This window comes from Aquarana catesbeiana, linkage group LG03 (assembly GCF_042186555.1).
Source record: "Aquarana catesbeiana isolate 2022-GZ linkage group LG03, ASM4218655v1, whole genome shotgun sequence".
NCBI classification, from domain to species: domain Eukaryota; kingdom Metazoa; phylum Chordata; class Amphibia; order Anura; family Ranidae; genus Aquarana; species Aquarana catesbeiana.
In genome coordinates this window covers 43,704,467-43,727,170 of record NC_133326.1, presented here as the reverse complement: position 1 = coordinate 43,727,170, position 22,704 = coordinate 43,704,467, and positions in this window count along the sequence as shown.

Here is a 22,704-nt window from a genome sequence, read left to right as displayed (position 1 = left end):
GTGACCTTATTTGCGGGTGTGTAAATGCCCGGCCGCCCCGTAACACACTCGCATACTTATTTATAGTCTATTATTATCTATTATCGTCAGAGTATTGCTACAGGCATAATCTGCACTATTTGTATAAGTATCCACCACCTCCTATTATCCTTCTGTAGTATATAGACGCCCAGCCGCCCCTGTAACACTTCTATATTCTAGTACACAGTTGAGTAATACCTCTCACCGTGAGATTATTGCTACAGGCATAATCTGCACAATTCGTACAACTTGTATAAGCATCCACTATTTTCCTCTAGCTGTCTTTAGTGTATAGACGCCCGGCCGCCCTTGTAACACACCTATACACTTATTCATAGTAAAGTAATATTCATCACTGTTTTATCATTGTTACAGACATAATTAGTAATCGCTTATTCCCTTTTTTTTTTTTTTTATCCCCCTTACAACAGATTTATTACTTTATTTGCATGTGTACAGATGCCTGGCCGCCCCTGTAACACAGGTGTATAGCTCCCCGGCTGCCCTTGTAACACGGCTACATATTTATTTATTATTTATTCATTGTTAATTCAACATTAGACTTACGACCTTATTTGCATGTGTACAAACGCCCGGCTGCCTTTGTAACACGTGCACATAGATGCCTGGCTGCCCAGGTAACACATGTGTATATACGCCTGGCCGCCCTTGTAACACGGCTGTAGATTTATTCATTGTCAACTCAACATTAGACTTACGACCCTATTTGCATGTGTACAAACGCCCGGCCGCCTTTATAACACATTCATATAGACACCCGGCCGACCATGTAACACACCTGTATATTAATTCAATGTCAACCTTATGTTTGTATATTTATTTATTTATTATTGTTAATTTAACCACTGCCATCTGTGCCCTGTACCCCTGTGTCAAATTCCTTCAGGACTTCATTGTATATAGCACTGACGTTAATAATCCATTTTGCGAGTGCACGGTCATCTTGGCCGTCCTCATAATACATCTGTCACTTCCCTTATTATTGTGTATTTAGTATCTGCCCACACTCCTCCCCTTGCTCCTCCCCCTCACCATTTATAAGCCAGCTTGAGAAGTGTGGGCATAGGTCTGACGAAGGAGCCGCACATGCTCCGATACGCGTTACCACCCCCTTCTCTACACTGACACCATCAGCCTTGTGTGTCCCGCAGTGAATACAGGCTTCCCTGCTGCCTCCTCTTTCCAACACGCATGAGAATGCTTTACAGCTGCTGGACGGCTCTACACTGCTCACTGCTCTCTACCACTGTGCTGAGGATGGACACATGCCACAGATGAGGACTCCTGATTTTATCATGTCTTTTAACACTCAACAATCTTGTAAGTGCTTTTAACCCTTTGTGCACTTTATTAAATTTTACATACTGCACTTAGAGGCGCCTTTCTTTTCCTTTTTTATATCTTCAGAGTTGCTTCTCCTCTAACCAAAGTGCTGCCAGAAGTGCCATCTCATCACCAGAGCGCCCTTATCACCTCTCTGTTTAATACAGTACAGACCTTACAGCGCAGGGTAGAAAGGCAAGGCCACAAAGTCCAGCTGTATGATGCCTGTGAAGAAGTAGATTCACCTCCGTGGAACTACAAATCTCACCAGCAGTCTGTAGAAAGAACTCACTCAGCAATACTGTAATCTCTACTGGAATGGGCAGGTGCCCTCTCACCACAATAGACTCCAATGGCTGTGAGGCTCCATCCAGAATCCCCTCCTGGTGTCTCTGTCTGGTGAAAATGGCGCCGCCATGCCGTGCTGCAACTCCCGATCGACTGAAGTGCAGGTGCCTTCCAGTTGCTCTGAAGCGCAGGCCGTCTGCTTGCTAGTAGGGATAAACCGAACACCCCCTGGTTAGGTTCGCACCAGAATCTGCGAACGGACCGAAAGGTCGCGCAAACTTTAGAACCCCATTAAGTCTATGGGACTTGAACGTTCAAAATCAAAAGTCCTAATTTTAAAGGCTAATATGCAAGTTATTGTCCTAAAGAGGGTTTGGGGACCGGGTCCTGCCCCAGGGGACATGTATCAATGCAAAAAGAACTTTTTAAAACGGCCGTTTTTTCGGGAGCAGTGATTTTAATGATGTTTAAAGTGAAAAAAAAAGTGAAATATTCCTTTAAATATCGTACCTGGGGGGTGTCTATAGTATGCCTGTAAAGTGGCGCGTGTTTCCCATGCTTAGAACAGTCCCTGCACAAAATGACATTTGTAAAGGAATAAAAGTCATTTAAAACTGCTTGCGGCTTTAATGCAATGTCGGGCCCCGGCAATATGGATGAAAATCAGTGAGACAAACGGCATGGGTACCCCTCACCCCCCAGTCCATTACCAGGCCCTTTGGGTCTTGTATGGATATTAAGGGGAACCCCGCACACAAATTATAAAAAATAAAGGTGTGGGGCCCCCAGGCTCTATATACTCTGAACAGCAGTATACAGGCGGTGCAAACAAGACAGGGACTGTAGGTTTGTTGTTAAGTAGAATCTATTTGTAATTTTGAACTGGTACATTTTTAAAGTGTAGCTCCAGCCAAAAAAATCTATTGTTAAGCTTTTTGGAAAACATAGGGAAGGGTTATCACCCCTGTAATATTTGTTTTGCTGTCTGTGCACCTCTTTAGAAGATTTCACCTCACTTTCTGTCCCAATGACAAATGTTTTTTGAAAATTTGGGTTTTTTAGTGAAACAAGGATTGGTGATAAAGCATCAGTGGAAAGGAACGTTTTTCCCATATTAACTCTTACAGGAGAGAATTTCCCTTCCTAGGGGTAGATTTCATCCCACTTCCTGTTGTCTCCTTCCGTTTGCAAGTAGGAGTCGTTTGTAATTTGGATGTTTGAAAGTAGGGACCTGCCCTATATACTCTGTAGAAATTGGGGCCTTGGGTGTTGGTGTTGCCATGACACTGTAAGCTCTCACAGTTACTCTTGGTGGGCGCAGGAACGGGCTCTGCTGTGAAATATTAGATCAAGAATTGTAATTACATGCCATTGTTGAACAGTGGTAGAAAGTTGGCAGCAGTTGAAGTGCTAGCAATTTAGCCAAGCTAGCATTCAATCACTGGGCATGTGGATGGCTGGAAGCGAACTTCTTTCGACGGTGCAGCAGCTGGGGCAGGGAAATTTGCCTGGTACAATCTGATGTTGGTGTACCAATAGCAGATTGCCCGCAAGTACTTGGCTGTGGCACACCTAATTCTACACCTTCATTCCTCTCAGTGCAGGTTTCAGAGAGGACTGAAGGTATAGTGGGGTTGGAGATCCCAGCTGATGAGGAGTAAGGAGAGGTTCGCTTTGTTCTTTGGTGTGGGTCTTTTAGGTGCGCTTGTTAATGAACTGCATGGCAGGTCGACATATGTCTGGTCAAGCATGTGGTGCCCAAGCGGGTGATGTTTTGGCCATGCGAGATACGCTTGAGACATATCTTGCAAATAGCAGTGGTGGGATCTGATGCACTCGTCTCAAAAAAGGCCCACACCAAAGAACTTTTGGAATAACGCGCAGAGACAGCAGCGCCCTGCACATGCGGTGCTCTGCGGTGTGATGCAGGTGGTGTGCTGCCCTTAAGCTGGCCCCTGGAGGGCATCCTGCCTCGTTGGAGATGTGCCGCCTCCTCCTACTCCTCCTCTCTCCTATCAGGCACCCACGTGGAGTCAGTGACCTCATCATCCCCTCCCTCCTCATCACTGGAGCAAAGCTGGCAGCATGCTGCAGCTGGGGAAACATGACTGCCAGATTGTTGTCCTTCTTGGGCACCCCCTCTTTCTGGGCTCACGTTACTGCCTTCCTCTAGCTGGGTACCATCATCGGAGCCTTCAAAATGCTGGGCATTCTCCTGGAGCATGTACCCAACACTGTGGTCAAACAGTTCGGGGGACTCCTCAGGAGGACATGGTGGGGCTAGGGAAGGAGGGCTAATGCCATTAAGCCAAGGAAAGAGGCCGCGTTGGCAGCTGCTTTGCCAGACAAAGTAAACTGAGTCAGGGTGAGAGAGGATGAGGAGGATGAGGACGGCTTGGTCATCCACTCTAACAAGTCTTCCGCATGTTGCGGCTCAACACGGCCAGCTGCCGAAAAAAAGGACAAGCGTGTCCCACGGCCACGTGCTGATGAGGATGCACCGTCTCCACAACCAGCACTGTTGTCTCTAGACACAGAGCCTGCTTGCCCTCTTTTATTAGCTTGTGTCTGTCTGCCTCTCCTTGTTGGCCTTCCAGACATACTAATGGCCTGCAGTGAGATGTAGCTGCACAAAGCTGGGATGTATATATATACTGACACTGCAGCTAGCAGAATCAACTGCCTGCCTGTAGTATTATTAGTATGAGAACAACAGCAATTGTCTTCAGGTAGCATTAGGTGCACACTGTGCATAGGACACAATACACTAACTGTAAATACTGCAGCTGCCTGCCTGTGGTATTAATAGGACCAGAACAACAGCAATTGTCTTCAGGTAGCTTTAGGTGCACACTGTGCAGAGGACGCAGTACACTAACTGTAAATACTGCAGCTGCCTGTGGTACTAATAGGATCAGAAGAACACTACCAATTGTCTTCAGGTAGCTTTAGGTGCACACTGTGCAGAGGACGCAGTACACTAATGCCCCGTACACACGGTCGGATTTTCCGATGGAAAATGTCCGATCGGAGCGTGTTGTCGGAAATTCCAACCGTGTGTGGGCTCCATCGGACATTTTCCATCGGATTTTCCGACACACAAAGTTGGAGAGCAGGAGATAAAATTTTCCGACAACAAAATCCGTTGTCGGAAATTCCGATCGTGTGTACACAAATCCGAAAGACAAAGTGCCACGCATGGTCAGAATAAATAAAGAGATGAAAGCTATTGGCCACTGCCCCGTTTATAGTCCTAACTTAGGTGTTTTACGTCACCGCGTTCAGAATGATCGGATTTTCCGACAACTTTGTGTGACCGTGTGTATGCAAGACAAGTTTGAGCCAACATCCGTTGGAAAAAATCCTAGGATTTTGTTGTCGGAATGTCCGAACAAAGTCCGACCGTGTGTACGCCCTATAACTGTAAATACTGCAGCTGCCTGTGGTACTAATAGGATCAGAACACCACCAATTTTCTTCAGGTAGCTTTAGGTGCACACTGTGCAGAGGACACAGTACACTAACTGTAAATACTGTAGCTGCCTGCCTGTGGTACTAATAGGATCAGAAGAACGCCACCAATTTTCTTCAGGTAGCTTTAGGTGCACACTGTGCAGAGGACACAGTACATTAACTGTAAATACTGTAGCTGCCTGCCTGTGATATTAATAGGATCAGAACAACAGCAATTGTCTTCAGGTAGCTTTAGGTGCACACTGTGCAGAGGACGCACTACACTAACTATAAATACTGCAACTGCCTGCGGTACTAATAGGATCAGAAGAACACCACCAATTTTTTTCAGGTAGCTTTAGATGCGCACTGTGCAGAGAACGCACTACACTAACTGTAAATACTGCAGCTGCCTGCAGTACTAATAGGATCAGAAGAACACCACCAATTTTCTTCAAGTAGCTTTAGGTGCACACTGTGCAAAGGACGCACTACACTAACTGTAAATACTGCAGCTTCCTGCGGTACTAATAGGACTAGAAGAACACCACCAATTTTCTTCAGGTAGCTTTAGGCGCACACTGTGCAGAGGATGCACTACACTAACTGTAAATACTGCAGCTGCCTGCGGTACTAATAGGATCAGAAGAACACCACCAATTTTCTTCAGGTAGCTTTAGGTGCACACTGTGCAGAGGACGCACTACACTATCTGTAAATACTGTAGCTAATAGGACTAATAGGATCAGAAGAACACCAGCAATTTTCTTCAGGTAGCTGTAAATACTGTAAAAACACCTGCCTGCCTGTCAGTAGGAATAACAGGAACAGATCTAGCTGAACTGAACACAGTATATATATATATATATATATATATATATATATATATATATATATATATATATATATATATACACACAACACCTAGGATGCATATATATACACAATTCACTGTAAGTCCAGCTAACTGACTCGCCTGCCTACTCTATCTAACTTAAATCAAATGACACTGTCTCTCTGTCTATCTCTCCGCCGCCGCCGCAACACACTACACAAGGCCGCCACGCAGGCGGCCTTATATAGTGTGGGGTGTGTACTAAACCCCCTGAGCCATAATTGGCCAAAGCCACCCTACTCATCCCTACTTGCTAGAATAGCAGGGGTGTCCTCCAAGATCCCTCAGAGGCGGGCGATCCGGCTCTCCGCTGTATAGGCCGCAGTCTCTTACTCCTGGTCACACACAGACCTCCTGCTGGCAGGTTTTGAATGGCGTCCAGAGAGGCTGAAAACAGGCCGTGCCTCTCCTTTTATCACTCCTCCCAGCAGGCAGTTCTGCGCACTTTACATTGTCTGTCCTGTAGTCCAGGGCTGATCCAGCTAACAGAGTCACTTCCTCCTCCAGACTACATCTCCCACAATGCTTTGCTGCATTATTCTCAAAGAGTAAGGAAAAATCCTAACAAAGTCCAGCAGACACAAGGGGGAGCCAAACTCATTTGCAACCAACAACGAACTGTTCAACTATGATGACTATAGTAGCAAACCCCTGGCTACATAACCTTAATGCATTCTCTGCATTAAGGTAAAAAAAACCTTCCTAATGCAGCTCCCCCCAGTCCCCCTTTATACTTACCTGAGCCCGATCTCGATTCAGCAATGTATACAAGAGCACCGTCTCTCTCGGATCTCTCCCTCTTCATAAACTCAGAGACAGCAGTGGGAGCCACACAGAGCTGGCTCAAACACACAGAGCTTGCAGCTTGCTAGGCCCTCTCAGGCACAGGCTGCCATGTAAAGTAATGCAGAGACCCGGGTGTTTAGAAAAAGCTGACTGAGGGGAGCTGTCTGCCACAGATCTGTCTGGTATCACTGGAGGGCATCGCTTGAAAGGGGCATCCGTCTGTCCTTGGTCCTTGTGAAGTGGCAGCTGGTGCTCAAAATTTTTGGGGGGGCGCAAACAAACTGAAAAATTCTGAAAAACATCAATTGCAGCCACTGTGCCATGAAACGCAGCCACTGTGCCATGAAACGCAGCCACTGTGCCCACCGCTCGCTGTCTGCCCGGCCGCTGTAATTCAGGCACCCGAAAAGGGGTGGCAGCGGCGGCCATGGATAGATTCTTGATACTATTCATTAGTCATAGAGGGGGTGGCTGGAGAGAGGGGCCCTTATGGACGCACCACCACTGTCCTTGTGAGTACAAACACTGCTGGATCTTGGGAACCTTGTACTCTAGCTACCTTGTGCTCTGCCTGCACCCCCCCCCTCCCCGCTCACTGGAGTGCTGGGCTGCAGAGGGGGCAGGAGCGGCCGGCTCAGAGAGGCTGAGCCAGGTGCCAGTCCAGGGTTGTGGGCAGAACCTGACTTTATTGTCACAATCTTGCCTTAGCCTGGACCGGCTCTGTGACGTCAGCCGGGCTTCAGCCAGCTGTCTGCTGAAAATGGGTCACATAAGTGCAGAACAAATTGCACTCCTATGATCCACAGGAGAAGTACAACCAAATGAGCTTTGGCTGTACTTCTCCTTTAAATCCTCACTTGTACATAGTTCTTATTCTTGGAGTATCCCGCCACCACCCTCATTCCCATCCATTTCTCCAAAAAATTGAAAACAACATCCCCTAGACTGGTGTTTGAGCAGGGTGGGTTGCTCCTAAATGTACCTGCCAGGTATATTTGCCTTGGCCAATTGTTAGGGATCAATTGTGTGATAGACTCACAGGCTTTTGGAAGGGACTGAATGCTAGCCTCTTGCCTACCGACTATGTCTTATGGAAAGTCCTGGGTCTCCTGTTGTCTACTAGTCAGGAGGGTCTTTCACCCATTCTTAATTGTGCTCATTAACACACCTTTATCTCCTAGCAAACTATTTGGGATGTGTTTCTACTTATGTGTATTGTAAGTTGTGAGTTGACAAGGCTGACCTGAAAGGTCATGTCTCTGAGTCACCTAGTCTGGGTAAATGATTTGTTAATTAGCTCATGTTAATTAGGTTTCTGGTTACATTTTATATTGTCATCCTGATGTATATATCTGTGTGAGATCTCAAATAAATCAGTTCATGTTCAGCAGCCAAAACGAGTACTGTCTAGTTCTTGGTTGTCAGCGGTTTGGAATATCTGATATCTATATTCAGATTGGAGGAAGCAGTATATGACAAAAGCACTCAAGCGGAGTGTGGGACGTTTTGTTACAAATTGATTTCACTCTAATAGGGCGTACACACGGTCGGACTTTGTTCGGACATTCCGACAACAAAATCCTAGGATTTTTTCCGACGGATGTTGGCTCAAACTTGTTTTGTCTACACACGGTCGCACAAAGTTGTCGGAAAATCCAATCGTTCTAAACGCGGTGACGTAAAACACGTACGTCGGGACTATAAACGGGGCAGTGGCCAATAGCTTTCATCTCTTTATTTATTCTGAGCATGCGTGGCACTTTGTCCGTCGGATTTGTGTACACGCGATCGGAATTTCCGACAACGGATTTTGTTGTCGGAAAATTTTATCTCCTGCTCTCCAACTTTGTGTGTCGGAAAATCCGATGGAAAATGTCCGATGGAGCCCACACACGGTCGGAATTTCCGACAACACGCTCCGATCGGACATTTTCCATCAGAAAATCCGACCGTGTGTACGGGGCATAAGTCTGGAATTGCTGTACTTCTCTCTTCTGTTGCTGGGTGGCTGGGTACCTGGTGACATTAGATAAGACAAGGGCGATGCGAGGACAGATTAGGAGTATATGGGGTTCTGCATAGCTCCCAACTGTCCCTGATTTGGAGGGACTGTCCCTGATTTGGAGCAATGTCCCTCTGTCCCTCATTCCTCCTCAATTGTCCCTCATTTTGGTCTGATCTATATAGTTGTATATATAATGCACTTTTTTTCTTTCAAAAAGTGTTTCCCAGTGCTAAACCTTTCATCCAAATTATAAATTGCTGCATTTGTAAATTTTAAAAGCCAATATAAAGGAATAGTAGTGGTGAAAAAAAGTCTCTTGTAGATTTAATTAACTTTTTTTTGTTAATTCTCCTTTAAGGGGGCGTGACAGGGGGCGTGTCCTATGCCTACATACATTTGCTAGTAGGTGTCTCTCATTCCCATCTCAAAATGTTGGGAGGTATGGGTTCTGTGCCACCTGGACGGCTGTCTGGGTGGACGTGTCTTGGCTGCCCGGGCTACTAGACCGGAGTTTGGGCCTATCCTGGGTACATCTGGCTGCTAGGCTGTCTGAGGGCCTATCCAGAAGCCAGAGAGCAGAGCAGGGTTAGGACTGCGGCTTGCAGTCCATCCAGAAGTGATGGTTCTGCCAGCCGGAGAACCTGACGTGGTCGGAGGTAGAGGGGAAGCTGTCGTGCCAACCGCCTTATTACCAGGGACCACAGTGAGTAGATGAAGCAAGTACAGGAGCAGTATTCTCACCAACTGAGGACGGTGAAACTTCAGCAGGTGCCAAGCCAGGGACCCAGCCAGTGGGGAGACTCTTGAGGAGTATCTGGAGTGCCAAGCCAGGGACCCAGCAGGGAAGTGGGGGTGACGCTTGAGGAAGATACTGAGTAAGAAGATTGGAAGAGCTCACTTGATTAGTGGCAGTGAATCAGCAAGTCTAGTGAGAGAGACTGGGAGCTCAGTGGGCTAAGAATCTACATGAAGTGATTGTAGAAGGAGTAAAGGAGTTTGTTACAACTTGTGTTAGGAACTGTTATAAGACTGTTGCCATAGGAGACAGCGTTCTACACATGCAGATGTGGTGTGTTGCTGGATGCCTTTCTCTGCATGGCTGTCTACCTGTAGAAGTCTCGAAGTCTGCCAATTAACATTGCAACTACCTAAGGGTGTCCTGGCCCTAACCCTCTCTTCCACAGTTCTGTTCAAGAAAAAATAAATCTCTTTGCATTCAAGAAGTGTCTGGCACCCATGAATTTATCTTGCACTACACCCACCATGCCTTGTAACTCACTTTATATAGAAGTATGTCAGCTGTCCCTGGCTCTGGAGCTTCTCATTATGGGGCGTACACACGGTCGGACTTTTCAGCTACAAAAGTCCGACAGCCTGTCCGACAGACTTTCGACGGACTTGCGACGGACTTGCGGCAGACTTTCTAACGAACAGACTTGCCTACACACGATCACACAAAAGTCCGTCGAATTCTTACGTGATGACGTACACCGGACTAAAATAAGGAAGTTGATAGCCAGTAGCCAATAGCTGCCCTAGCGTGGGTTTTTGTCCGTCAGACTAGCATACAGACGAGCGGATTTTTCGACCGGACTCGAGTCCGTCGGAAAGATTTGAAGCATGTTTCAAATCTAAAGTCCGTCGGATTTGAGGCTGAAAAAGTCAGTTGAAAGTCCGGAGAAGCCCACACACGATCGGATTACCAGCCAGCTTTAGTCCGTCAGCGTCCGTTGGACTTTTGTAGACGAAAAGTCCGACCGTGTGTACGCGGCATTAGACTAAAGGAGGCTTGGGACCTTGCTACACTGGTCTTTGGAGAAAGAGTGAATGAGCCTGTTGTGTGCCGTTCTGCAAGGCTGAAGTTGGGAAGACCTGGACAGTATTTCTACAGGAGTAGCACTACACATATAACATAAAAAATCTTTGCTTTTTGAGTTCAGGTCCATTTTGAAGGCTGTTTGCAGTTACTAAATGCAGGACTTTCCAAAGAATGTATAGATTCTGGTCAGCCTAGAGCAAGAGGAAATAACTGAAGCGTCACTTCAGAATAAATTCTTTACTGAAAATTTTACACAGAGATTAGGAGCACAATAGAGAACATGCTCAATACCTTTCAAAAAGACAATGTAATCATACAGGTTATGGTGAGAAGGAACTAAAGGAATCAAAAAGGCCTTCAACGTAATCAATTCATTGCTCAGTAAAGCCTTCTTAAAACAGAAGATATTCACATGTGTCATTCCATTACATATTCAAACAAAAAAAAGAAGTAAGAAAAGAAAATCATTCTTAATTTCAGGACAATGGAAGGAACTATGCATCATTCCTTTGTGCCCTAACATTCCTTCATACCCTATAGTGCAAATAAAGCCTAACACATGAGGCACTGACTTGCAAGGTTGTGGATGGAATTTATATGTCACCTAGGTTTCTAACTGAGGCTCAGTGATTTTCCAACCCCATGAGACAGTCACAAGGAAAGTGTCTAATCTGACCTGCGCTGACCATGCCATCGTCAGAGGGAAACGTTGTAGTTTGTGCAAAAGCAGAAAGAGGGTCTGAGTAAACTAAAAACAGCCAGAAGGCTGAATTGATGTGTTTTTCAGTGTGATACTGAAAACCCCTACATGGTAAAATCCTTATGACGGCCAGTTCACACCACATGCAGTCCAGTGTGTTTTTTTCTGCATCAAAAACGCATGGAAAGTAGGTTATATGGTTTTTACTGGCATAGTTAACACTAGTGTTTGCAGTTCCAGTGCAGTTCCAGTTCCAGAAAAAAAAGAAGAACATGCTGCATTTTTCCTGCACTGGACTATAATGGAACGTTGTAAAAAGCATCAAAAGCGCACTGGAACGCACCAGAACACACCTAAAAGTACCAAAAATGCATTGGAACACATATGTCCTTATTTAAAGTTAAGAAAAAAGAGGAGGAAAAAATGCGCTGCACTGCATCAAAAACGCACCTAAAACGCGCATGCAGAAAAGCACCTGGAAAGCATTCGGACTGTGTTTCTATGGTGTGAACTGGCCCTGAAGGAACTTTTGTGTATGAATAAAAGTGGGCAGAAAACCCTTACAATGCAAGCTGGCAAGCCCTTGAAGCTCTAAATCATAAGCAAACCCTCACAACCAGGCCTGGACTGAGACAAAAAATAGGCCCGGGCATATTAGACTGAGCAGCCTATTTTTTTTAACCACTTCAGACCCACGCTATAGCCGAAAGACGGCTACAGTGCAGCTCTATTGTTCTGGGAGGGTGTCCAAGGATGTCCTCTCCGAACCATGCCTCCCGAGCGCTCACAGCTGATCACAGATCAAGGCAAATCACGGCAAAGGGCCAATCACAGCGGCCCTTTACCATATGATCAGCTGTGTCCAATCACAGCTCATTCATGTCTTTATGGATCTTGCTTTGTGCACTGGTCCAAATCATTTGGTGGGGGGGGGTTATGGTCCTGGGGTTGTTTTTCAGGGGTTGGGCTTGGCCCCTTAGTTCCAGTGAAGGGATCTCTTAAGCCGTCAGTATACCAAGGCATTTTGGACAATTTAATGCTCTCAACTTTGTGGAAACAGTTTGGAGATGGCCCCTTCCTGTTCCAACATAACTGCACACCAGTGCACAAAGCAAGGTCCATAAAGACATGGATGAGTGAGTTTGGGGTGGAGGAACTTGACTGGCCTGCACAGAGTCCTGCCCTCAACCCTATAAAACATCTTTGGGACGATTAGAGCGGAGACTGTGAGCCAGGCCTTCTCGTCCACATCAGTGCCTGGCCTCACAAATGTGCTTCTGAAAGAATAGTCAAACATTCCCATAGACACACTCATAAACCTTGTGGACAGCCTTCCCAGAAGCGTTGAAGCTGTTATAGCTGCAAAGGGTGGACCGGCTCAATATTGAAACCTATGGACTAAGACTGGGATGCCATCAAAGTTCACGTGTGTAAAGGCAGGTGTCCCAATACTTTTGGTAATATAGTGTATGTGTTTATTTTATCTTGAAAAATGAATTTTGATAGCATATGATTGGGTAATTAAAGTCATCACAAATTGCACAAAGCTATTTCTCTTTGCAAAGTGAATTTTCACTTAAAGTGGACCTGTCCCCATTTACAAAAACTTATATCAGCATGCATCACTGCATGCTGATGTGAAATCATCTAAAACTGTTTAACATGCAAGAATTAGTGAGGTAGCCTCGCCCTCGCAGATACCCCCTGGGAAGGCAACTTTACTACTGCCTTCAGGGAGATCCCATAGCTAAGCTGCAAGATCTTTCAAGATCTCCCAGTATTTTCATACTGTATATGTGCGAGATGAAGTGCATAACCTCACATACTTCATCTCACAAATGTGCCGTACAGCATTAAACTCATTTGCTGTTTAAAAAATATAAAGATATAGATATATATATATATATATATATATATATATATACATTTTTTTATTTTTTTTTAAACAGATGAGTGTAATGTACATCACATGTGCGAGATGAAACGCATGGCATCATACACTCCATCTTATGCAGGATGACATACATTTTCAAAATGGTGGATCAAAGGTAGGGACACTGGCTACACAGAGGCAGCCTGAAACGGGAACCACACGAAAGAAAGGCAGTGTGAACTTGTGTATGTGCATTGTATTACATATTATTGCCACTTTCTTGTTGGTGGGGGATCCTCTTTAACTTAGTAAACATTGTGTACTTGTGCTGAAGTCACTCATCCAATCATGTGCAAGCATGTGGGTAGGTGCAGCGTCATGCGTCGGGCAGAAAACACACAGAGTCCAAGGTCAGCAACAGGAATATATTAATATATATATACACAACAGGCCCAGCGTGAAGGCAACCCACGAAGCACTCACGAGTTGCAACAGTGATGAGGCAGTAGATTGAAGATTGTCACATCATCTGTCACAAGGAGCAGAATGTGGCCTGGCTAGGCTGTACCCAAATGGGGATGCTTCCAGGAAGATAGTGTGTCCTCGCACTTTCCCTACTCCTCTGCAACCTTTCCCTGACAGACGAGTACACTACCACTACCAAAAATGCGCGCCAAACCCGGAAGTCAGGGTCTTAAATAGACTCTGCCTGACCCAAGATGGCCGCTAAAGTCACATGGAAAAGAAATGGTATGTGAAGGATACTACCATAACCATAGATATATATATATATCTATATATAGATATATATAGATATATATATATATCTATATATATCTATATATATAGATATATATAGATATATATAGATATATATATATATATATATGTATAATCTTTATTTAGGACAAAATTAACATGTTATAGAAAACAGTTTCAGATAGTCAAGGACTAACCGAAATAGGCATGTACAGTATCAAAAAGATAAAAAGGTACATACAAACAAGCAGGAGAATAAAATAAAGGAGTAAGGAGAACAAAGCTTGTCACATTATTAAGCCGTGATACAGGGTTTTTGCTCCTGGGCAGTTAGGGACATTCTATGGCAGTGATATCCATGGACAATATCCTAAAGATACACAAATATATATTTGGGGCTGTGGCAAGCCCTACAGCCAGCACTAAGCCCACCTACGTAGCTGAAAATTCTAGAAAGGATATAGGGCAGTGGTTTTCAACCTTTCTAGTTCTGTAACACCTTGATAACATTTTCCAAGTTGTGGGGACCCCTAACAGTAAAATTTGTTTCTTAGCGTGGGTTGTCAGCACCAAAGTAATTTGCACCCCTAACCCATGGACATTTAGCGATCCCCGAGTCCCTTCCACTCGTACAGTATTAAACCCCCTTATGGTACATTACAGGATGTACCACTCTTTCCCTTTAATCCCTCTCTATCCTAATTTCTTGTTTTTTTTCCCCATCCCTTTCTCTAGCCGTCTCTAGTTCTCTTATTTTTTCTCTCCCTTTTTCTTTGTTCCTCCCCCTCTTTTCCTCTCCCTTCCATGTATTCTCCATTTTTATTCCTTATCCTTTTATTCCTGGGGTTGGGGGATAGGGGTGAGTGGCAGTGCTGGGGGGAGTTCCGATCAGCCAACTTAGGTGCTCTTGATCAAGGTCATCTGCTGATCTGAGAACTGTAGTGGGGACTTTTAATGGCAACTATAAATCACAGGTAGTGTTACTCACTGCGTCTCCAGCTTCACTGTGTCTCTGACTTTGTGGTGTCTCGCAGCAGCGACACCTATGACGAAATCAGAAGATGGGGTCTCCTTCAGCTCCTCCCACTTCACATTCCTCACCAGTCAGCTGACCTAGTCTTTGCCCCCCAGCCATGCCATCAACTGAATGGGCGGCTGTAAAGAGGCTGTGTGGGCAGCCGTGGGCTCCAGGAACAGCCCAGCTGGGCGGCCACAGGCTCCAGGGATAGCCCTGCTGGGTGACCTCAAAAAGGCTGGAGAGTGGTGCGGGCTTCAGGAACAGCCCAGGATTCGGTGACCCCGGGCAAATCGTCATTCGACCCCAGAGGGGGTCCCGACCCCCAGGTTGAGAACCACTGATATAGGGCATCCTGTTTGCAGTGACACTGGATGAGGGGGGCCAATTTAGCCTCCAGCTAACCTCTCCCAGCGCACCATCCCGGTCAGGAGTGCCTGTGGTAAACATTCGGTGCCGAAAGTGAAAACAATGCCATCCCCTGGAAGGGATGCTTCCCCTTCAGCAGCAAGGCACTGTAACCATAAGTCTAGTTAGTACAGTGTGAGTGAAATAAAGGTCCAAACCCACGTAACCTGGAGAGTTTACATTGTTCTAAAGAATAAGGAGGGGGAGAGAGAAGAGAAGAGGAGAGATTAGGGAAAAGAAGGGATCGGAGCATACCTGTATACTTATTTGGAATCTTCAGATCTGCATTGAGCGAGCCGCACCAAGGCCGGACAACCTCCAGAGGGAATTGGGAAGGCTATCTCGCAACAAGAGTGTCTCTACCCTCGCGGGATCTAAGGGACGGTTCTGCCAGCTCTAGCAGTGCTAAGTCTAGACTGAAGGATATGTACCCTGAGTTGGCCACATAATCCATCCAGGGTGCCCATATACCGTTGAAACATTCACGACCTACAGGTCACTATCCAGTCCTCTGAATGTCATTCACCTTGTAAATCCATTCCTCCCTTGTAGCAATTTGTGGCTGCTTCTAGTAAATTGGGAGTAAGCGTCTGGCCGCATTCAACAAATGTGGCACTGCGCTCTTCTTATATCGACTCATCGGGATCTGAGGGACATGTAGGAGGATGTGGCCCGGGGATTTGATGTCTTCCCAATAGGACCTGACTCGGGGGCACTCCCACCATATTTGTAAGAGTGTGCCTCGTTGTCCACAGTCTCGTCCGCATAGGTCTGATACAGACGGGTAGATACGCTCCAAATCTGCTGGCACCCTATACCAGCGGGACAGAACTTTACAGTTTGTTTCTTGTGTTTTAGATTCAATAGAGCTTGAGTGAGTGAGCTGGTAAAGGTGGGCCAGCTGAGTTGCGGTAAATTCAAGCCCCAGGTCTTTCTCCCATGCCCACGTGTGTGTAGGTTTAGGGTCGTGTGTAGTGGAGCCTAGCAGGCGGTACAGTTCCGAGACCATGTGGGGTATCAGGTCGTCCTCCACGAAGAGGCGTTCAAAGGGAGAGAGAAAGGAAATGTCTCTTATAGAATGGCCATGGATCGCGAAAAAGTGGTGGAGCTGTCTGTACCTCCAAAAATTAATCTGGGAGCCTCTATGTCTAGCCTGCAGGGTCTCAAAACTCAGTAGCTTACCATTCCCCATGAGTTTACCACAACTGCCGTTGCCGTCATCTACCCAGGGGCCAAAAAAGGCCATTTGTTCGCCAGGTGGGAACCACAGAAACCCACCCAACGGAGCCAGTGGGGACATGGGGGGGCCAGGTTCAAAATTGGGTTAATTCGGTCCCAGACTGAAAGAGCGTGGTCCATCAGTTGGAAGGTGGTGTCAGACAGCCCCCTGTGTTTCCGGGACAGCTACGGTGCATACGTCAGATTCCTCCCTGCCAAACATTTCTCCAGGGAGACCCATAGCTTGGAATGAGTATGGAAACACCAATTGTGGATCCTTTGAAGAGCGATAGCCCTATAATACTTTTGTACCACCTGCCTGTTTTGAGTGCTTTAGCACTCTCAAGGCTATTCTTGTCAGAGAAGTTCCCATAATAGATGCAGTGCTGGCCGCTCTGGTGCGCACCGGTGTGCACCAGTACGCATGCGCTCCTGTGTGCGCGCCGGTGTGCAGGCGCGCGTGCTGGTGTGTGCGTTGGTGTGCTCGCGAGCTTGGTGCTTGGCGCCAACTAGTCTATTTAAACTGTCATTGCACCTTGGATCGGTTCTGTCTGATCTGCAGCTGCCTGTGACCCTGCTCCTGTTATCTGTTTAAACATTTGATCTCCTGACTACCCGGCTTGCCGTTTGGATTATCCTTTGTCTTCTGCCTGCACCTGACCTCATCCTGCCTTTGACTCTGAACTCGTCTGCTCCTCTGTACCTCGTTGCCTGCCTGTTGCCAACCCTGCCTGTGACCTGACCTGCCTGCTCTGCTCCTGCTCAGCATCTTCTGCCAGTGTACCTGCCTGCCTGTCTGCTGTCCAGTGGTCTCCAGCCATACTGCACCTGGATCCAGAGCCATCTCTTCTGCTACTACCCGCCAGGCTCTCGTACCACTCTGCACTCCCGTGCCTCCTGTTCATACTAGCAGGGGCCGCGAGTCAGACACGTAAGGGAGGCCTTCCTCTGCTCGATTGGGCTCATCGGCCAGGTATGTGACTCACTGGGTTTCCATGTGTTCCACACAAACCCAAACAGCATGCTAGAGATCCGGGTGAAGAATTCCCTGGGCAGGGGTATCAGTATCATCTGTAGGAAGAAAAGTATGCGCAGCAAAATGTTCATTTTTATGATGTTTATTCAACCTGGCCATGTGAAGGAGGTTTTGGTCCATTGTGAAAGGTCTCTCTTGACCGCGTCAAGCAGGGGGTGGGGGGAGTAGTTGGCAGCATAGAGGTTATCAAAATGGTCCGTTAGCTGTATGCCCAAATATCTAAAAGAGGACCTGGCCCAGGTAAAGGGAAAAGCGGCCTGCAAGCTGCTTGCCAAGGAGGGGGTCAGTTGAATGCCAACTTTCAGACCTTTTATATCTGCATTCGCTCTTACGGTATGCAGTAATGGCGAAAAGGAGGCGAAAAGGGACATCCCTACCTCGTGCCATTCCTGATTGGGAACCGTGAGGAGAGCACCCCGTTTACCTTGACCTGTGCGCAAGGAGTGGGATATAGGGCCATAATTTATGTCAGCATACATGGTCCTAACCCCTGGGTCTCTAACACCGCTCACAGATATGACCAATCAACTCAGTCGAAGGCCTTTTCGGCATCCGTCGATAGGATTATGTAAGGCTTAGGGTTGAGACTGGGGACGGGCCCAGTGGATACGTTGGATAGCTCTAATGGAATTGTCTCTAGCTTCCCTACCTGTGATTAATCCCATTTGATCGGGGTGGATGATATGGGGCATAAGATGTTTCAGCCTGTTCGCTAGAATTTTTGCCAGGATATTAACATCAACATTGAGGAGGGAAATGGGGCGGTAACTCTTGGGGACCGTAGGGTCTTTGCCTTCTTTTGGAAGTACTGTGATGTGAGCCAGCAGTGCCTTGGGGGGGATAGGATTGCCTTCAGCTATGGAGTTAAAGCAGCTACACATAGGGGTCACTAAGAGGGGAAGGAAAGCCTTATAGTATGCCTTGGTGTAGGCATCAGGTCCAGGGCTTTTCCCGTTGGGCAAGGATTTCCCTATTAGCTCAATCTCATCAGGAGTACATAGTTAGTCAGGTTGAAAAAAGACACAAGTCCATCCAGTTCAACCTTAAAAACAATAAATAAATAAAATAAAAAATATCGTACAATCCAATACACCCAATTTTATACCCTCAGTTGATCCAGAGGAAGGCAAAAAACCCCAGCAGAGCATGCTCCACTTTGCTACAGCAGGGGAAAAAAATTCCTTCCTGATCCCCCAAGAGCAATCAGATTTTCCCTGGATCAACTTTACCTATAAATCATAGTACCCAGTTATATTATGTACATTTAGGAAAGTATCCAGGCCTTTCTTAAAGCAATCTACTGAGCTGGCCAGAACCACCTCTGGCGGGAGTCTATTCCACATTTTCACAGCTCTTACTGTGAAGAAACTTCTGCATATTTGGAGATGAAATCTCTTTTCCTCTAGACGTAAAGAGTGCCCCCGTGTCCTCTGGGTTGACCATAAAGAGAATAACTCAACACCAAGTTCACTATATGGACCCCTTATATATTTGAACATGTTGATCATATCCCCCCTTATTCTCCTCTTCTCAAGAGTGAATAAATTCAGTTCCTCTAATCTTTCTTCATAGCTGAGCTCCTCCATGCCTCTTATCAGTTTGGTTGCCCTTCTCTGCACTTTCTCAAGTTCCCCGATATCCTTTTTGAGATCTGGTGCCCAAAACTGAACTGCATATTCCAGATGAGGTCTTACTAATGATTCGAACAGGGGCAAAATTATATCTCTCTCTAGAGTCCATACCTCTCTTAATACAAAAAAGGACTTTGCTCGCTTTGGAAACCGCAGCTTGGCATTGCATGCTATTATTGAGCTTATGATCTACCAAAACCCCCAGATCCCTCTCCACCACGGATTCCCCCAGTTGTACTCCCCCTAGCATGTATGATGCATGCATATTCTTAGCCCCCAAGTGCATAACTTTACATTTCTCAACATTAAACGTCGTCTGCCACATAGTCGCCCAATTAGTGCATTGAGGTCGGCTTGTAAATTGGAGACATCCTGTAAGGACGTTATTCCACTGCATAGCTTGGTGTCATCTGCAAAGACAGAAATGTTACTTTTGATCCCAGACCCAATATCATTTATAAAGATATTAAAAAGTAAGGGTCCCAGCACTGAACCTTGGGGTACACCACTAATAACCTTAGACCATTCAGAGTAAGAATCATTAACCACTACTCTCTGAATTCTGTCTTTTAGCCAGTTTTCTATCCATTTACAAACTGATATTTCCAAGCCTGTAGACTTTACCTTACACATGAGCCGCGTGTGGGGAACTGTGTCGAACGCTTTTGCAAAAAAAGTATACCACATCCACAGCCACCCCTGTGTCCAAGGTTTTACTTACCTCTTCATAAAAAGAAATCAGGTTTGTCTGACAACTTCTGTCTTTCATGAATCCATGCTGTCTGTTGCTTAAAATGTTTTTTTCCAGCAAGAACTCGTCTATGTGGTCTTTTATTAAACGCTCCAGTATCTTCCCGACTATAGAAGTTAAACTAGCAGGTCTATAGTTACTTGGTAAAGACTTTGATCCCTTTTTAAATATAGGCACCATGTTCGTCCTGCGCCAATCCAGTGGTACTATTCCCGTCATTAATGAGTTCCTAAAAATTAGATACAATGGCTTTGAAATTACAGAGCTCAATTCTTTTAGGATACGTGGGTAGATGCCATCAGGTCCAGGTGCTTTATCCACCTTTATTCTGTCTAAATAATTCTGGACCATATCACTTTTGAGCCATTGTGGATCATTTGGGGCTGTGTCACTACCATCCCCATTATGGACATAAGCTCCCCCATGCTCCTTTGTATACACAGAGCTGAAGAAAGTATTTAATAAATTTGCCTTCTCTTTGTCCCCAGTCACCCACTCTAGATTATTTTGTAAAGGGCCTACATGCTCAGACCTGGCCTTTTTACTATTAAAATATTTGAAGAATTTTTGGGGGTTTGTCCTACTATCTTTAGCAATCTGTCGTTCGTTTTGAATTTTTGCAACATTTAAACGACACTAGTGTTCCTTCATTTTTATATTTTTTAAAAGCTCTTTTCTTATTGTTTATAGCTTCTTTAACTTTGGCTGTGAGCCACATAGGTTTTGTTTTTAGCCTTTTAAACTTATTGCCCATGGGAATATACTTTGCAGTGAGGTCCCAAACAGTCTTTTTGAAGAATTCCTATTTCTGTTCTGTGTTTATCAATGCAAATATTCCCTCCCATATTAATCGGTAGCTCCAGCGTGGCGCATTGATCTGTGGTCAAGGGAGGAACATCACCCGAGGCCAGAAATTCCTGGATGGCCACCGATCTGGGCACCTGAACGTTCAAGGGCTGGTCAGGGGTTAAGTTGTACAGTTGGGAATAATATTCCTGAAGCCCTGAGGCAATTTTAGAAGAATGGACCACAATTTCACCCGAGGGGGAGTGAAGCTTCTATACGTATACCTGAGCGTGCTTCTTTCAAAGAGCCCTTGTGAGCATACGACCACATTTATTGCCATGTTCATAGTATTTATGAGACATGTATCTAGCTTGCTTACGTGCTTGGTGATCTAACAACCGCAAGAACAGTTCCCTCAGGTCCGTCAGCATCTTCAGTGCCTCGGGGTCTCCGTTGTGTTTATGTTGGTGTTCTGCCTTTTGGGGGGCATCAAGAACCTTTTTAAAATCCACTTGATGCTTTTTTTGAGCTTGGAGCCTAAGGATATCAGTTCCCCCCTAACTACTCCCTTATGACCCTCCCACACTACACCTTTACTGAGGACATCTGTGGTGTTTTCTTTGAAATAATGAGTTATGACATCCGTTACCTTAGCCGCCACTGCAGTATCATCCAACAGGTTCTCGTATAGCCTCCACGTCCAGGCCCTATGGGTACCGGACGGTAAGGTGAAAGCTATCAGCGTGAGCGTGATCAGAGATTGTTATGTTCCCAATGGATGCAGACTGTAGAAGCTCGAGTGTAGGGTCGTCTACATAGATGTGGTCTATTTGGGTATATACGTTGTGTACTTTGGAGTAGTAGCTAAAGTCCCTGCCGGTGGGATGAAGCACCCTCCAACTATCGATCAGGAGGTGTGACTGAACGGCCTTGAGGAAGGAAAGTGCTTGAGGAAGGCTTAAGAGCATAAGGGTGCGGTATGGAACGTGTCAAGTAAGGGTCGGGGCTGACATTGAAGTCGCCACCAAGGACCAGGAAACCCTCCTTAAATTCCGCCAATAGTTCTAGGGCTGTGTCTATGAAAGTAAGTTGGTTTGTATTGGGGGCATAGATCGTGGCAAATGTATACAATTTCCCTGCAATAGTACCTTTCAGAGATTCATAGCGACCTTGAGGATCTAGTTGGTTTCCCGTGGGCTGGATGGGGCAGGATTTATGAATCGCAACCATTGTACCCCTGGATTTGGAGATTGGGGAGGTACTATGGAACCACTGGTTGTAGAGATGGGTGGGAGGCTTAGACAGTGAATGGGGAGTAAAATGGGTTTCCTGTAGGAAAACCACCTGCGCCCCCAACTTCTTAAGTTCCCACCATAGTTTGCTACATTTATCTGGGGAGCAGAGGCCGTGTACATTATAAGATATTACCTTAAGTGTAGTCATGGGAGATCTGGAGAACGGGTGGTTTGCCAGATGTGCCAGCTCTCTCAATGCAGATGGCGAAGAGGGGGGGATGCTCCTGGGAAAAGAGGAGGAGGAAGGAGAAGGGAGAGAAAAGAGAAAGGGGGAAGAGAGGAGAGGGAACAAAAACAGAACGTTACCAGTTAAGACAAAAAAAAATGACAATGTGTCATAAACCATATCAATAAACCAAACATCTGTAGGTTGGGTTCGGGGCCCTTCTCCCTAGGGGTGAGGACCTCAAATCGCAATCCAGAGTCCCAATAGGGATCTATACCCGAAAAGGGGAGGCCTACAAGGGGAATGTGTGCCAACATGGGGGGGAAGGTAGGAAGTCCCACCTCCATCCACCGCGTCTTGCAAGGTGCCAAGATCGGATGGGGGGGAATACTTTATCCAGATCAAGTGCCCGCAGACTGCTAATGAAGTCCACGGTGGCAAGGCCGGGGTATACC